Source organism: Lissotriton vulgaris, chromosome 4_1 (assembly GCF_964263255.1).
Source record: "Lissotriton vulgaris chromosome 4_1, aLisVul1.2, whole genome shotgun sequence".
Classification (NCBI taxonomy): Eukaryota; Metazoa; Chordata; class Amphibia; order Caudata; family Salamandridae; genus Lissotriton; species Lissotriton vulgaris.
This window is the reverse complement of record NC_141691.1, coordinates 178,840,265-178,859,317: the sequence shown is the minus strand read 5'-3', so window position 1 is coordinate 178,859,317 and position 19,053 is coordinate 178,840,265.

Sequence of the window (19,053 nt, the reverse complement as noted above, 5' to 3'; positions counted from 1 at the left end):
AGGAGATCTAACGCTAGGCCCTTGACACCGATATCCTGCAGCCGTTGGATAAGTACCTCATGGTTTACGGTGTCAAAGGCCGCCGTGAGATCTAGTAAAATCAACGTGACCCTACCTCCCTCATCCATTCCCATCCGGATAAAGGCTACATAGCTTATCAACTCTAGCTTCAGTCTGCTCAAGTTATTGAGAAAGTGCTTTTCTTTTTTGACAAAAAATGCTCGGCAGTCCATAGTATCGGCTTGCATCCTGGCACACTTACATTGCTGTAATGCCCTTTGGTGGTTCATAATCATCACAAATCACCAAGCTGCAGCACATTAGAAGTTTGGTGGTCAGATTGGTTCATACTTTGAGCTAATTTAATCTCTCCCCACTAGCTACAAGTGAAACAAAGAATTAATTTCGGGGCATATTACCAAGCAATAGCGATAATTATCACTATTGCTTGGTTAGAGACAAAAATTTACCGCTGAGCTGCGGCGATTTTTACCGCAAATAAACCTTGGTATTACCAAGGTTTATCGCAAATGCGATAAAAATCGCCGCAATGCATGAATATCGCTGAAAGGTCTGCGATATTCACGCATTACCGAGCTAATGCTCTTAGCCATGTTATCCACCTCCCATTGGATAACATGGCTAAGAACTGCTCAGGGCAGGTGTTAGCTGGTAATAGGAGATAGCGATGTTAGCAACTGTTTTCAGTCGCTAACATCTTGGCACGCCCACTTTGCATGTCATTAGTGATAAATATCACTGACATGCAAAGTGGGGCCCAAGATGGTCGCTATCTCCTACTAGCTGTCGCTACTGGTGTTAGCGACAGCTAGGTAATAGGGAGATAATTTTATCTCCGCTTTCTTGGCTTTTAAAGCCAAAAAAGCGGAGTTAAACCCCCTTGATAATATGCCCCTTCAAGTTTCCATGTTTGACCCATAAAAACTATTTCAGGGACAAAAAAAAGTACATATCTAAACCTAAAGCACTACTGCCCCTTAATGACTCTGAGATTAACAAATCAATTTCTCTGCCAGATTCCATAGCTAGAGAAGTCTTCTACTGGGCTTCTCTGTTTTTTGTTATCAGACTTCCAGTCTTTGGGATGAGTTGACCCTGTTTAAAATAACTCTTCAATTACATAACCTTCAGGAAAGCTTTGAGGGTCTGGTTATAATGGCCAGGCCCCCTGTCAACAGTTGGTAAGTTAGCTTAGAGTTTTTGGAAAAGTGCCAATTTTTTATAAAGTATAGAAGCTGCAGCGTTCTGCTGTCTGGATTTCAGTCTAAAATGTGTTAAGATGTAAGTTTGATAGTGGGATTGTATGGAGGCCAGATATGGTGTTTTTGTGCATTTGGTGGGTTTGGACTTTATTATTAGAGTCACATTTACTCCACATGAGTACTTGCATATGGCTGTGTATAAGTTATGACTTTTCAAATCACATAGTTAATAGAGTTCGCTTTTGGCTAACCTGGCTCATTATAGATAATTATTATGCTCCCGGTAGGTAGCTCAGAGGCCCTTCAGAAAATATGCCTCGTTCCAGATTTGATTAGTTTCTGATGCAGGAGGAAGTGGGCAGGGCTGTGAATTTCACTAGTGGACTCCACCATTCTTCTGATAATTGGATCAGATCATATTTTCAGCATAGACAAAAGAGATAGTGTAGAGTTATGTATCCACTTACTTCTAGTGTATACCTTTGAGTTTTGAGAGTGAAGGAGGAGTACTGGTGGGGTTGAGAGAAACACAGCAGAGCAGATCTGAACATCTGTAGGGGATTTTCAAAATCTTGGAAATATCCCAGCATCCTTGATATTCAGTGCTTTCCATTGACAGCGTTAGATATATCTGGAGGAATGATGTGGCAATATTAGATGTGGTGCGGGTTCTCCGATAACAAGATTCCCCACCTTCATTGAAAACCTCTTACACAGGAAGGAATACCTTGAAAAGGAGACTGAAGACTCACAGAGCTTTAGGAAATGGATAAAATGAGTGCCTCTTGGTTTTTATCTCTGAATTGTAACTGGACTCTCCAGGGTTGGTAGGGCCAATCTCCATTCTCTCTCCCAGAACCCATAGAGATTTGAAAGTTTATGCCCTGGGCATTGACCCCTGCAGAGTGAGAACCATTGGGTCCTGTTGCAATGCTTTGTCACCCAAGAAGAGGCTTTGAGCTTGATTGTCTGGAGCTTGCTGGCACCAAGTGTGTTTTTTGGCTGAGGGCATGGGGATACTTTAGTGGAGGCCATCAAGGCTAGTCAGAAGGGTAGGCCCAAAGCCCTGCCAGTGCTACTGCTTTTTACCTTGGAGGAGAAGAAATGACACATTGTGCATGGGGAAGGAATCACCTACCTGAAAACTGTTCACAACAGAAGTAATCATTAACCTGTAGGTTAAAAGGGAAGGATCGGGCTTTATGAGCCCATTCATCTAACCACAAAACATTTGTAATCTGAGTAAGCACAGACAGCAGCTAAAATGTTCTTAAAACATCAGGTCTACACTTTGAGTTGCAAAAAAAGGAAACGCCTTCTGCAACATCTTGTTCACAGATTGTTATAATTAAGCTGTCTTGTTTTCAGTGTTTATTTTTTGGGATTTCAGTTGTGTTTTCTCAATGTTTTCAAAACCTTTTGAAATCAGTGCTAATCACTGTTTATTCAGCTACCTGACCCCCAAGCCCCCCAAAAAAACAAAGCTATGTTTATCCAGTTTTTACCAATCATGTTTTAGCAGTGATTTTTAAAAAGCACATAATTAATTTAAAGAAGTAATGCTTGGTATGTAGTGTTTTCCATTCGGCAGTGCATTTGATGCACTTATGTTAGACTGTTGGGGTTCAAGCATACAAAGTCTGTGCATTGCACTCTCACACTCACATCTCATTACCTTCTCTTATACCTCATTACCTCTCATACTCACACTGGCAGGACTCTGTCTGGTTTGCATAAATAGTATTGAATTTAAAAAGTAAGAGTGATATATTGAACTGTTTTAATATTTAAATTCATGGACATAGTTCAGGCTCATTCCCCTCAGGCCTGACCTTTTCACAAACAATACATTATATGCAGTGAAATTTAGTTGGGTAAAAAGACTGGATTAGCTCAAGGTATCACACAAAACAATTGAAACCCTTGAAGCTATGAATTTTGTAGGCATGTGGAAAATATTGTGTCATATTCTCACCACTATCCTATATGCATAATGACAGCACTGTTTTCACGGTACCTGCCTCTACAGCTTGCATTCAATGTTTACAGCCTGGAGTGCTTGGCAGTTGACCTGCTGTCAATATGGACTTGTTCTGTGTCTCTGGTAGATGTGGTAGTACATATTGGACAAGGTTCATATGAGTCAGCCATTTCAACAATCAGTAAAAAAATGAAACAGTGCCAAACAATCAAGTACGATTTTAATATCCTTAAATTCTCTGCAGTGTATAAAACAATTAGATCGGACCCAAAAATATGCTTCTATATCATGCAATAATAACTAAACCCCACACAACTGGAGAAAACAAATGGAAGAAGAAACTATTTTTAGTGACACCCCTAAACAATAATACTCATGCAGAATAATTTTAGATCAGTCCATCTTGCTGATAAATATGTAACAAAGTTACATTGTGCTGGCCACTACAGAAATAAATACAAATGCCTCGTTCTTTCTCATGTTCCTTTATTTGAATGTTTGTTGTTGTGCAGGTATTTATCAATGTGTATATGTTTACACTAATGAGGGAGTTTTCCTTTCAGTGGGGTTTTACCAGTTATAGCTTTAAACCTAAAATAGGATAGCCTATCTATAATCTCAGAATGTGGCAAATCTTCAGATCTTATCAGTTGCCTTAGGAGCTACAGGAGATCCTGGTCCATCTTAAAGATTTTAGATATAATGAGATGGGGCATTTAGAGTAACAGGCTACTGTAAGCAGTGGAGCAACAGTGGAACCACTTTCTGCAGCCAGAACCTTCTGCACAGTTCCCGGGCCACGGTCAGCAGTCATAGGCTAGCTGAACCACTTTCTTCAGTGAGGGCTTCCAGCACAGTTGGCCCTATTCATGATGCCACTACTTTGCATTTTATCACTCTAAGCCTACAGGAGGCAGGTTGATCTTATTATTGAGAAGTACTTTGAAAGCTTAAGTATAAGGGTAAGCAGTAACGGAGGCATTAGTCCTTCTCGGGCAGCCACAAATACATTTTCCTTTTCCAAGGACAGTTGCATTTTTTTTTTCTTCAACCTATATTTTATTTGCATTTGTGGCCACATTTGACCCATATGGCCAGTTATACATGTGTATGTAGGTAGAATACAAAAATACGGCATAGTTTCTTTTACGGATGCATCAGTAACCAAACAGTTTTAAACATTAACACTAACACATTCCATAGCCACATTTTATCTCCCTGTATGTTCCCCTTTACATGATCAAGTATACACATTCTAAATTAGTATAGGATAATTATACCTCTACTGCGGTGTCTGGCCATTTGCATTTTGATGTGGTGCTGGTGGACAGTGGTTGTTACAGTTCCCACAATCAAGTGACTGGTGGCAATGCATAGTCCAATCTCAAGATAATTTGGACAGCTAAACCTGCCTTCTTTTGTAACACTTCCTCTTGCAAAACCTTTCTCGAAGTTCTTCAAGGTGTGAGGACCTCAGTGTCAGTTTCTGAAGCTTTTAATTCCCACACAGGAGATGCCTTATTGAAATTAGGCATATCTCATTGTAAACCAACCATGGACCATTCTGAGTGTGACCTTCTGAGAAATACAACCAGCAAAGGCCTTCCTCAACATGCCAACTTTCGAGCCCACAGCCTAGTCTTATTTAGGCTATCTGATGTTTCTGCCTACTCCCTTCTTCCACATTCCAAGTTAAGTAGCAAGTAATTGCTCCTCCCTGTCTTCCACCCAGCATGCCTAGCCCTATTATACCTTCCAAGGAAGGTATTTCACACTTCTTTAAGGACATAATCAGTGTCTTTGAAGAAGACCGAGTCTGCAGTAACTGTGTTAATTACTGTCTAGGCCTTGAAAGTCAGCTTATACCAGAGGATATGGATTAAAGGGTGTTGAGGGTATGGGGCATGGGGCTATGGGGTAGATGGTGGGGGAAGAGAGGGTATTTGTGATCTTCCAAATAGGTTGAAAAGGAAAAGCTCTCAGTGGAAGAGAGGAAGAGGGAGGCTTTCAGTTCTTTGGTGGTAGGGACAGTGTCATTTTTTATGAGAAGCACATTGTTGCTACCGGTAAAGGAGGGCACAGTATAATATTAAAACTACTTGTGACCATAAAAAACAGGTTAGAATAGCTTCTATTTATACGTCAGGGTTTATGTGTACCCAGAGGAAAGAATGGGCTGAAAGAGATAAGGACAGATTGAGTAGAATTTTGTGGGTGGGGTCAGCAGACTCACACTTTGGGCCCGATTCCGATCTCGTAAGGAAGGAGTCCGAATCGTGTACGGAATTGCCTAAACCATTACGGAGCCATTGTTCCCGACTGAATCGTCCCACATTCTGAAAAACCAAGTACGATGCGGATATCGTGTCCGCGTTGACCGATAGTTTAGGAACCCGATCCAGTCTGTACAACTCGTGCGTAGACGATTTGTACAGCTCTATGGACTCTATTACGAGCTAACAAGTACGACGAACGATTCAGACAGCCTTCACAATTTGGTATGTCTGGATTGAAAAGGCTGCCAGAATCGTTCTTTGGAGGCCCATAGCAGGCCCCCCTTTACCTGGAGCCCTCCGAATGAGACCCGTTGGGGTGCCCATGGGTCTCCCAATCGAAGCATGCAAAGTGTGGTGGACACCATGGGGTGCCTACCACAGTGTGCACGCTTTTCACCAACCACCCCTTTTTGCTATGGGAGCCTGCGTATGCGTCCTGTATACAGGCTCCCATAGAGTTCAGCGCACTGAATCGTATGGAAAGCATTCCAGATCCGAATAGGTCGGGATGCTGTCCTTATGAGATCGGAATAGGGCACTTTGGCATGAAGTCTCAAAGCAAAATTTGATGCTAAGTTGGGCATTAAAGAGTAACATGTGACAAATTATGGCAAGGGTAGGATGGCAATTGAGAAAGGAAAGACAAGCTTGGGTTTACGGTGTGTGCCAATGACAGTGTTGGTAGAGGGTCTAATAAAAACAGGAGTGTTGATTCTTTTTTAAGGGTAGGCCAAGTGTTTTTGGTGTTCTTAAGTGTCTATTGTTTAACATGGGTCGTGAAGCTCTGCAGACTGTTTTAGGTAGTGCACAAGGGGTGGAGGGAAGTTTGTCTGCTTTTGTGAGATCAGATTTTTAAATAGTAAGTAAGTAAATCTTGTTTGCACAGTTAATTAAAACCATTGCAGATATTAGCAAATAATAATAAAAAAAATAAAAACATTAGTTAAATACAATTGTTGTAAAAAGGTATAAAATAGGAATGACTTCGTATAAAAATAGTAAATAGTACAAAAAGATTTATGCTTCTTTCGGGCTGAGCATAGTATTAAAAAGGAGAGCGAGTAACTTGTTTGGCTCCTCGATTGGAACCAAACTGTGATGAATGTTACAAGCATAAAAAAGTGCATGATTTTTTTTTCATGAAGTCTGTTAGTTCTTTTTGGGTTCCCTACTGTTTCATTATGTGTTAGAGGCCCATCCGGAGACAGTCTGTTGCCCATGTCGTGTGATTGATCCCTTTTCAGTGACCATTTGAGACTTGCTTCTTAAGTTAGCCTCATCCTGTTTTGGTCCTCTGTCTCTCTTGTTTCTTTTCTGCCTCCTCCAAGAATTTAACAACATGGCTTGCTAATTGAATGTTCTTTCCATCAAAGCGAGCTATTATCGCCTGCCGATGTGTCCTTATACCCAGCTCGTTGAAATGCTGTTTTAGATGGCATCTACGCTCTGTGTCCAGGCCTTTACAAGGGCATATCAGGTGCAGGATGTCTTTTTTTGTTTGATTTCTAAATAGGCACTTGTGGACTCCCTCATTCTCTATTCTTAACCATTGCAAGGACACTCTTCTCGTTGACAACAAACCTTGGATGTTGGCTGCAGTCTGGGAACTGGATCCAGCTTCAAGAGGTGTCTGGATTGTATTCCTAGTTTGGGGGTAAATGGGGCTGCAATCAGGGTGGTGCCTTTGGCTTTAGATGGGGTGCAGTGAGGCCGATGAAATAGTACAGCAAGACAAAGTGCCTGCAGTCAGGTTCTACAGAATTAATGATTTCTCCATCCTTCTTGCTTCAGTGTCTGGGTCTCCAGCCAAAGAAATGCAGACAATATACTTCAACAGAGGAACTATCCTCACTTTCCATATTGCATCATGCTACACCAGGAGCATCTAAAATTGACCCCAGTGGCTTTAGTACTCAGACTCAAATATAAAAAGTCACACTCTCACTGTACACACATTTAACATGCACATGGGATTGCAATGATAAGCTCTGGATTTCGCAAACTAATGGAATTGTACTTGATAGGCGTCAGTAGACCATACTCTCTCTGACGTATTTTATTCCTTTATTTAATGACAGTTATCGAGAGGTAACCAAGCAGCAGACAGCCCACGTGCCCACCATTTCAAATGCCCATCAATAGTACCTAATGCAGCACGATCTCACAAGCAAATCATGTTGTTTCTTTTGACAGTTTTGCATTCTCAGATTGCATGCTATCCCAAAATGTTTCCTCCATATTCCTAAAACCTAGAAAAAAAAATTAACCGACTTAAAATGTCCAAATATTGTTTTCTTTTGAATTACCCTCTTCTTACATTCCATCCCTTCATCCTCTCTTGGAATACAGCGTACTGCTGAGTTGCACACCTGTTTTCCTTAATCTCTATTATTGTACTTCTACAAACTGTCTACACCTCATTTCATAGATCACAAGTTCTCCTTCTTTGAAACCAAACCCCAGCAATAAAACAATACCTAATCTTTTATAGCCTATCTGTAAATCCCACCAATAATTTACCTACACTCACATAGACCCCACTAATGATCACCTCTATCCCTATCAATTTATTATACCCTACCACTGAGAAACTGATGCAGTTGCATGGAGTGGTCTCCTTAAGTCAAGGAAAAATTACAGCTATACAGGCAGACTTTTGTGGGACACCTTAGCGGTCTACCAACTACGTAGGTCGTTTTTAAAAGTGTACTCATTTTTATGTTAAAATTTAACTGCACTGCTGGGATTATACACTGTGCCACTTGCTCTTTTTAATGAATACATTCTGTACCTCACCTAATAGGCGAACAGCACCTCATACGCCTGTAATCTCCCCGGTCCACCGCAGTCATTAGCGGGCTGTTTGTGTGGAGGGAGATACCGGCTTAATTCACAGAGGTGATTCACTTCCTGCTAGGGACACCAAAAACCGCCATTTTACACAGAGCAGTCTAATTCTTTCGCAGCAACGAAACCGCGAATAAAAAGAGAGAAACGGCGCGTACGTGCGCAGCGAGCACGCCCTAGATGCTCCAAAGGCAAGCCCGTCTGCGCCCGTCCGTGCCCGACCGTGACCAGGGACCATGACCCCTGTATCTTTCTCCCCAATACCCCTAACTTACACCAGCAACCAATTAAAATCAATGAACAAATCTCAAAACCCACTATGCACCCAATCCATCAAGATGGAGGATAGTGTAGATAAGTGTGGGCACTGTCAATACAAACTATTTACAAATACAGCTACTCCAATCCCTGCAGAGAATCTTTCCCACTTCAAACTACTTCTACTCAACTTTAAAGATCACTCCCAAAACATTCTACTGAAATTGCCCTGCTGCTAATAGAATTTGACCCCAAAGTACTTTTCTTGACAGAGACTTGGCTCACTGCTAACTCTGATCCCGATATTGTCAGTGCCCTTCCCACAGGCTACTCTATCCAAAGGGCAGATCGAACGACGGGCAAAGGAGGCGGGATTGCTATCATATATAAAAACGATAAGACGTATCGCCTACTTGGTAGCACAACGGCAGACTGTGAGGACATCCGTTTCTCCATAGAATTCACTCCATCACTCACATGATCAGGGATCCTCATTTAGCGCCCCCTTGGGACGCCAGGTCATTTATGTACTTCTCTGTTCAAAGCAGTGATGGACCTGGCTAACACAAACGCCAACTTCACTCTTCTATGTGATCTTAATCTTAATTTTGATGATCCGTCGGTAACGGTAGCCACGGAGCTTACTCAAGACCTGCTATCCTACAATCTACAACAGAAGGTCCACCATCCTATGCGCCTCTACTGGCCTGGTCGCCCCCACGCTCCTCCTATCTCCCGCTCCCGCTCCTGTGCCTACCTGCTGCCTGTGCCCGCCGCCTGTGCCTGCCGCAGAATCCGCCTGAGCGCCGAAGGTGTGCCAAAGGTAAGCCCGTCTGCGCCCGTCCGCGCCTGGACCACGCCCAGTGCCAGGACCCCTGGCTCCCGCAGTCACCAGCCCTCCAGCCGGACCTACGCCGTCACCGACCTCTATGCACTCAACACCGGCAGTCTCCCGGGCTGCTACCGAGCCACCCCGAGACGCACCCACGGACCCTTCTGCTGCAACGCCTGCAAGTTCACCTGCATCCGGACCTACACCACTCCAGCAGTGCCCAAGACCTCGACAAGCATCAGCAGCAGCACCTGAAGTGCATCCTGCTCAACACCCGCTCAGTCCACAGACACGCCGTCGAGCTCTGGAACCTGCTCGACACAACATCACCGGACGTCGCCTTCCTCACGGAAACCTTGATGAACGCCTCCTCAGAGCCCGACATCGCCATCGCCATCCCGGACTGAGGTAATTGAAATTTTTATGGTCAGATATGTCCCCTAACGTGTACCCCAACGTCTCCATGTACGTGCTTAAAGTACATGTAACTTCCCTCCGCAACCGAATCTGAAGACGCAAATACATTTGCGTCCAACGTCAACATGTCCTCTATCAGATCCACCATGAATGGATTGATAATTCAGTTCCTAACTATGCCATGCCAACGTCTTTACATGGTGCACTTTCACGTTTTCCTGGCTCTGCCGAGCTAGGCCCTGATTTCTGCCCTCGAACCACTTCTGTCTCTGCCTCTGAAAGCTGCAGCATGGAGATGCATCCCTGACCTCTGCCTTACTTCCTGCCAAGCGAAGCGGTGCCTGGCTCAACCTGGCCTGCCTGCCAAGACAGTATTTTGCCTTCAAGTTATCTGTTCCGCCTCCTCGAAAATACATTCCTGTCTAGTGATTTAGGTAAACATATCCCCGGCTGCAGAGCAAAGAGCAAGTCTTCCTGTCTCCATGCAAGTAATTTACAGTTCCCGTTGCCATAGTAGGCCCATGGCCCCGCATGTAGACACGTAGACAAATATGCATGCACTAGCATCCAGTATAGTATAGCCTCTGCCCGAGAGACCTTTTACTCCAGATAATACATCCTCCAAACATAAGATACCAGATATGTTATAGGTCCAGGTCGATCTGACATCCCAGACTTCTGTCTCCTTTACTAGTGTTAAAGTTCTCCCCAGTTACACGTCTATGTCACGTCATGCTAGTTGCGCGCGCATCCGCACTTACTGCTGACTCTGCAGAATCCTCTATGCACCCACCCACTTATGACACGTTTCTGTGACGTTTCCAGCACACACCTCCGTGCACACCTTTGTACACGCCTTTCTGCTACGCACATGTGTTCTTATCACTTGTCACGCCTACTGTATCCATCGCCATTGTACAGTTTTACTATATATGTCATGTACTGTTAATAAATCGTTGACATCTTTTTGCCATCATTGCATATTCCCCGAACCCTTGTATTGATGGAATTGATTTCCATGGCTCGAGCCATCCTAATTAAAGCCCGTATGACTCAGACACCCCGGACTCTGACTCTCATTTGATTGAGCTATTTTTTTACTTGTCAGTAATTATATGGAAAAACTTGTACGGTAAATTATATTTACCACATAATTTGGCGCCCGAATAGGGACCCCTCCTCCACCCCACGCGCCGGCGATGCGTCGCAGGCCTTGCTCCCTACCACAGCCGTGACGGACTCCTATGCGCATCTGCAGGTTTTCCTGTATCTCCCTCAGGCCTACGGAGGTGACGGAGACTGCGGTCGACATCCAGACGAGGCGGTGAGGAGTGCGGAGGATCCCGACCAGAGCCCAGCCGAGAGTGCAGTGTCCGAGGTGTCCAGAGGCCCACCTGTCCGAAGCGTCGAGGCGCATGCGTAGTGCGCAGCAGCAGTGACGCCGTAGCAGTCCAGTCCAGTCGAGTTTCCGAGGCCTTCCGTTCCGTGCTTCCCGGTGAGTACCGTTGCTGGGGACGCATCAAGACGGGTGCATTAATTTGTATCCGGTCAAGACGGGTTTGGGTACACATATCCGGTCTGTACTGTTTTAGCAGTGCATCTGTACTGTTTAGCAGTACATCTAGTAATACAGTGATTCAGTGTTTCAGTATTCTTTGTTTTGTTCGAAATGTTTCAATGTGTTTAATGTCGTGGTTTGAGTGATTGTTTGCATTTCATTACTGTGATTATTGTGTTCACGTCCAGAGTAAGATAACCATGCCGTTATTCTCAAAGTTACGACAGATAGGAACTAGGAAAGGGATACTCAAAGAAGCAGTTCCCGTCCCACCTAGGGACACTCCTGGTCATTTTATGTACCATAAGCATGGCTTAGATGCCATACTGTACTTAGACTTATGAGTGGACTATACGAAGGACTTGGAAGAGAATCAGAGATGGCCCGTTACAGGGACATGGGATGCCGAGTGCATCATGAGAGTAGAAGAAGCATTATGGAAAAAGAAAGCCAGACAATCGCAGAAAGATGCCATAGAATTGTGGCGCAAAGAATCGCATAGACGGACAGAGAAAGAACTCAGAAAAGCAGAGAAAAGTAGAGAGGATTCTGAAAAAGCTAGAGAAAAGGAACTACTAGAAGAAGGAGAACGAGTCAGAATAGAACAACATGACCGACAGAGAAATGCCCTTATTACAGGACTGTATCCAGTTCTAGCCGAGGGCCTGCCCAAGGCGGCCCCGGATATGCCAAGTGATCTGCCGCCACCATTAGTTCCGGCTAAAATTCGTCACAAACAGACCGCAGCAGATATATTCCTTTCTTCCTATTTAGATGGTGTAGCTCCAGCTTATACCAATGTGCCCGTACTACCCGTACCCCCTGATAACAATGCTCAGCACCCTGCACCGGCTAATCAAGCCACAACCCCTCCACGTCACCAATTTCCCGCACATGTTGCCACTTCCCCTACTGGCCTTCCTACTACTGTTCCCCCTACTAATCCTTTTTCAACAGATGCAACTCAGGGTTCAATCCCACTACATATACCCGCCCCACAGTCAGGTTATGCCCATGCTTCCGCTTCAGGAGGTGCCACAGGCGGCCTCCCCCACACTCCGCCACAGTTACATCGATTGTCAATGAGAGAATTAGCAATGCAGCGTACGCCCAAAGCAAGCCCAGCTGAAAAGCTCAAACAAATAATTGGAGATTGTAGATACGATCCTGTCCCTGGCAAGCAAGGGGACCTGTTGTTAGCATCATTACGTTTAAGACGTGTTACAGATTATTTGATGACATTACCAGAAATGCCAGAACATCTAGACAAAATATATCACTTTATTCGATCGGGGGAGGGTCCAGAATGTGTTCGTGAAGCCATGGCATATCAGAAAGTCGAGACTCAAGGGTTAATATTGCGATTTTTAATTAATTGTTTGATAAGGGAACAAGATCAGCCAGGTTATTCCCAAAAAGAAATGGAACGATTGACAAAATGGAGTCAGAATATTGCAGATTGTAAGCATGACAAAGAGAAATGTATAGATGCCATGTCTAGAAAGATCCGTAAAGAAATAGTAGCCATACATGCCCGACGCAAAGCCGACAGGACAACCGAAACAGGGGACGAAAATGACTCCTCAGAGGAGGAAGAACCAGAGAATACAGCAGCGACTGAAGACACGATAGCTTATGTAGGTAGGGCGAAACTCCCTAAACAGTACTCTTCTGATAGACCTTTTGACAGACCGATACATCTAGAAAATAAAAGACGTTTTCTTCCCCCCATACCAGAAAAATGTTCCCTTGAACAGTTATTCCAAGCCACTGATAAAATCCTGAAAGATAGAATAGGTTACAATGAACTTAGTACAATGCGTGAACAAGAACTAGCACGGTCCGCAGTACAGTGGGCCGATAATGACAGCGTGTATAGTGACGATTCAGTAGCGCAAACATTTTTGAGTCTTACTCCGACTGAACAACGTTTAGTTGGTATGTACATGATCCAACATATTATGCTGCTATATGAAAGTCAGCATTCTGATCCAGGTCCCCTATATAATGTATTAGACGAATTACTCCTGAATAGGTGGAGAGGCCTGGGTACTGATTTGATTAATGTTATTCTCGAACAACGTCATAGATACAGAACGTTTTTGACTCCACATTTCGTTCCGGTTCCACCCCCAGTAAGCTATCCTTTTCACCTAGATAGACAGAACCCTTTACGAGAAGTTCATCCCGTCCAGGCAACTCCCGGGGGTGCGCTCCAACGCGTATTTGTATACACGCCCATAACTAAAATGAAATTATTGGAAATGAAGAAAATAGTGCCTAGTCATGATAAAGATCCAGCAGGGTTTCATCGTGAAATAAAAGACATGTTACTCATGGGAGATTATACATATCCCGATATTATGAAAATATTAAAAGTGCTATTGCCTGCCGGTTTTTACGAGAAACTCAAATAAAAAGAATGGGAAGTGGGAGATAAAAAGATTAATTGGACTGAATTGGAAAACGAAGAAGCCGGACGAACCCCAGGTCTAGGTCTTGGGGATAAAACTAAAGCATTACCAGGATTATTAGTACAGGTTTTGCCTAGATTGTTGACAACTGAAAAGGAGGACTGGGATGCAATCTCAGCCTGCAAACAGAAACACGACGAAGACACTAGTGATTTTTATTCTAGATTCGAGAAATGTTTTATTGTTAATAGTGGCCTGAAAACAAGTAGCGAGTCTTACCCACACCTGTTTGTGACCAAATTAGTCGAGAATTCATTACCCCAGGTTAAGAACCATGTATTGAAAGTCGAGAGCACATGGCAAGCAAATACGCCTTCCCAAATGTTACAAATGCTACAGTACCACCAGAACAGAATTAGAGAGGAACATGATCACGAACAGAGACGTATGAAAGACACGAAAATGAAAGTGCTAGTTGCTCAGTCAGTTCCGGCTGATGGTCAGAAAAGGGGTACGACACAGTCCAATAATTCAGCAGCTCCTGTTAAAGGGACATGCAACTATTGTAAACAGCCAGGTCACTATGTAAACGATTGTGCAGTTCTGAAACACAATATAGCCACAGGTAAAACTAAAGAGAGACCTCCCTTGGACTCAGGAACATACACAAGCTTTTGACGAATTAAAGAAAGCCTTATGTCAAGCACCTGTTTTAGCGACACCATGTTACAGCAAACCTTTTACACTTTTTGTCACAGAACGCGATGGCACAGCGTTATCGGTTCTCACTCAGGTTCAAGCAGACAAACACAGACCGTGTGCTTATTTTTCGAGTACATTGGATCCAGTAGCCCAGGCCTTGCCTGCGTGCTTAAAATCAGTTGCAGCAACAGCTCTAGCAATCAGACAAAGTGACTCCATTGTATTAGGACATCAATTGACAGTACAGGTTCCACACTCTGTGGAAGTCCTCCTAAACAGAACACAGACCCAGCACTTGACCATAGCACGACTGACAGGTTATGAATTGACATTATTCCAACCACACATAGAAATCAGACGCTGCAATACACTAAATCCTGCTACACTTCTACCATCGAGCACAACAGATCCTACTCCACATGACTGCGTGGATGTCATTAACACAATCACGAAGCCCAGACAAGATTTGACAGATGTTGCACTACCCGATCCAGACCTGACACTTTATGTGGATGGTTCATGTATGAGAACAAGTACAGGAGAGCTAGTGGCCGCATATGCAGTGACCACTGAAACTAAAGTCTTAGAAACACATCGCATTGACACCCTGTCAGCTCAAGCAGCAGAGCTCATTGCTCTGACCCAAGCCTGTATACGAGCCAAGAACCTGAAAGTAAACATATACACAGATTCACGCTATGCATTTGGAGTCGTACACGACTTCGGTGTTCTCTGGCAAGAGAGGGGTTTCCTGACCTCTCACGGAGCCAAAATCCAGCATGGTCCCCTCATCCAAGCTCTGTTGGAAGCAATTCATTTGCCTACAGCAATAGCCATCATGAAGTGCAAAGCACATACAAAAGTCACAGACACTATTTCCCAGGGTAACGACCTGGCAGATCGAACAGCGAAACATACAGCCCAGACTCATACTCATACGACTGACATGACAAAGACTGACGTATCTTCACTGACACATTGCATGACAGTAAAGGACCCCACACAAGATGTCATTGACATACAGACACATGCTACTCCAGATGAAATAAAGAAATGGACTGAACAAGGAGGGGTCCAGACAGAACAGGGATGGATGACGAAGGGAAAGACCACATGGTTTCTCCCCGACTCTATGGTTCAAGTTATCATCAACACAGCACATAGTCCAGCACATTTAGGAGAGAAAGCCATGTTAGACAGTTTACAGAACCTCTGGTTCAACAAGCACTTACGAGCAGCAGCAAAACAGAAAGTACGTACCTGCATGATCTGTTGTCAGTTCAATCCAGGAAAAGGTGTCCCCGTGGAACGAGGTGGATTTCATCCTCCCGACCATCCTTTTGAAGTCCTCCAGATGGATTATATCCAGATGGACAGATGCCGAGGATTCAAGTATGTCCTCGTTGTTGTATGTGCTCTATCCCGATGGACTGAAGCATATCCCGTCCCAGATTACACTGCCCCGACCACTGCCAAGCAGTTGGTTCGTGAATTCTTCCCACGGTACGGCTTGCCCCGTGTCGTGTATTGAGATAATGGTCAGCCATTCTCGTCTGAACTCATGAAGCAGGTTTCACTTCTGTTAGGTTATCAATGGAAGTTCCACTGTGTTCGACATCCTGAAGCAGCTGGATTAGTGGAGAGACACAATCAGACTCTGAAAACCCGTCTTGCCAAAGTGTGTAAAGAGAAAGGAGTAGATTGGATAGTAGCTTTACCAGTTGCCCTTTTTTATATGCGAATGGTAGCCCATTCTAGGTCAGGGCTATCCCCGTATGAGGTGGTCTTCGGTAGACCTCCTAATATGTGGGGGACGCCTATGCCACGTAAAATAACCGATGTCGACAGTACTATGCTGACAGATTACCTTGCTTCCTTGATGTCTGCACTACTATCATGTCGTTCACAGGTCGCGGCAGCCTTCCCAGACAACACCGAGGTGAAGCCGCATGAGCTGGTCCCAGGAGATGTCGTCGTAGTCCGCAATTCTGACTGGTCAAGCCCTCTGGAGCCCCGCTGGAAAGAGCCGAAGATCGTTTTGTTGACCACGAGGACTGCAGTCTAGATCGAGGTGAGGAAGGGCTGGATCCACTCCAGCCATGTGAAAAGATTTTATGGACTTCCGCCAAAGACTGATTCCCAGGACTTTCGCATTCCAGACACTGATACTAAACTCCCCCTGGTAGAGAAAACTCCTCAGCAGGAGTACAGATTGAAATTGAGGTCTAGTAAGTCAGACAGTTTAATTGTTTAAGTCCCCTCCTGGGTAAAGCGGTTAGACAGTTTCTTGACATGTATAAGTTAGACCCCAAAAGAGAGAGAGATAGACAGGAGATCAAGAAAAGACGCTATTGTAAAAATCTCCGAAGCCGTTGTATCTGCACGTTACTCATTATGTTTTTTCTGAGTCTTGCGTTAACCCCTTGCATGCTGATGACGAACCCCAGCCGTCATGCACTACGGCACAGGGGCGGAAACGGGATGTTATATATATAACAGTTGGATGTTATATATGTACTTTCCCATTGCACATTCTTTTTCTAATATCACTGCAGAGCACACGTTTAGTGAACTACCCCCACATGAATTGTCTTATCGCCTTGCACTGCGCAACAATACATTCATCCGTATGTTACACCATTCTCACCAGATCAACAATGCTACTAATTGTTGGATATGTGGCCGACTCCCTCCCTATCAGGACTACAAGGGAGCTCTGCCCCTCTTTCCTTACCCGTTTACACATAATGGTTCCTGTGGTGCATGGTTTAGTTTAATATCCTCTTTAGACACTGAGTCCCGTGTTTCCCAAGGCAAATGGATATGGGGAAATCTGAACACAGTCATGAACAAAGCATGTTTCCCAGACGAAGAGGGTCTTCCACAAATGACAGGGACCGATCTAGAAAATGAAGTGTATGGATTAGGTAATTTTACACTTAACCTCATGATTCTAAATGTTCAGTCAGAAACTAGTCCAGACTTGCCATCTATATCAGTTTTACCAGCAAAAGGTGTATTATGCGTCAGAAAGAATGGTTCAGTACATCTAGGCCATAGTGACTGTACTACTGTGGTCGAATTCAGTGATGAAGGCAAGTCTACATTCAAAGCTTCCCGACATTCCTATTTTATTTGTGGTCAGACGGCCTATGTACGATTACCTCTAGATTGGGATGGTACTTGTTTCATTGCATTCCTATTGCCACCAGTTTTTCTAGCCCCATCTGATTATCACAGGAATTCCCGCCTCACTCACGTTAGACAAAGGAGAGGTCTCCCAATCGTTGATCAGACTGAAACTACATGGGAACAATATACAGATTTCAATAAAGGATTCTTTCCTTATTTAGGCACTGTCTCAAATAGTAAACTGATACGCAAATTAACCAGAATCCTCGAAGCAGTAGTGAATGAGACTACTTCTGCTGTGGGCAACTTAACGGAGGAGCAGTCTGCTATGAGACTTGTTGTCCTTCAGAACCGCCTTGTCCTTTACGTCATCCTGGCCGATAGGGGCGGAGCTTGTAGAGTCATCGGATCCAGTTGTTGCGTGTTTATTCCTAATAACGCGCCATCAGTCTATAAGGCCATCACCAGACTTCACGAAATTGCCCATCAGATACATCAGAACCCAGGCTCCTGGACTTGGTCCGGTTGGCTCTGGAGTGTAATAACAGCCTGGGGATGGAAGCTACTGTCATTCCTAGGGATTATATTGGCCATAGTATTCGGTTGCTGTCTGTGTCTTCAATGTGGGCCAGCGATTTGCGGCTTGTGCGCCACAGCTTGTATTCCTCGCCCAAGTTCACGTTCCCATTCCCGAATAAAGAAAGAAGAACAAATGATGTTATACGAACAAATAGATGGTCTCATGAAAATAGATATATCCTGAAGGGTCCGTAGGGGACAAGGAGGGAATGAGGTAATTGAAATTTTTATGGTCAGATATGTCCCCTAACGTGTACCCCAACGTCTCCATGTACGTGCTTAAAGTACATGTAACTTCCCTCCGCAACCGAATCTGAAGACGCAAATACATTTGCGTCCAACGTCAACATGTCCTCTATCAGATCCACCATGAATGGATTGATAATTCAGTTCCTAACTATGCCATGCCAACGTCTTTACATGGTGCACTTTCACGTTTTCCTGGCTCTGCCGAGCTAGGCCCTGATTTCTGCCCTCGAACCACTTCTGTCTCTGCCTCTGAAAGCTGCAGCATGGAGATGCATCCCTGACCTCTGCCTTACTTCCTGCCAAGCGAAGCGGTGCCTGGCTCAACCTGGCCTGCCTGCCAAGACAGTATTTTGCCTTCAAGTTATCTGTTCCGCCTCCTCGAAAATACATTCCTGTCTAGTGATTTAGGTAAACATATCCCCGGCTGCAGAGCAAAGAGCAAGTCTTCCTGTCTCCATGCAAGTAATTTACAGTTCCCGTTGCCATAGTAGGCCCATGGCCCCGCACGTAGACACGTAGACACATATGCATGCACTAGCATCCAGTATAGTATAGCCTCTGCCCGAGAGACCTTTTACTCCAGAT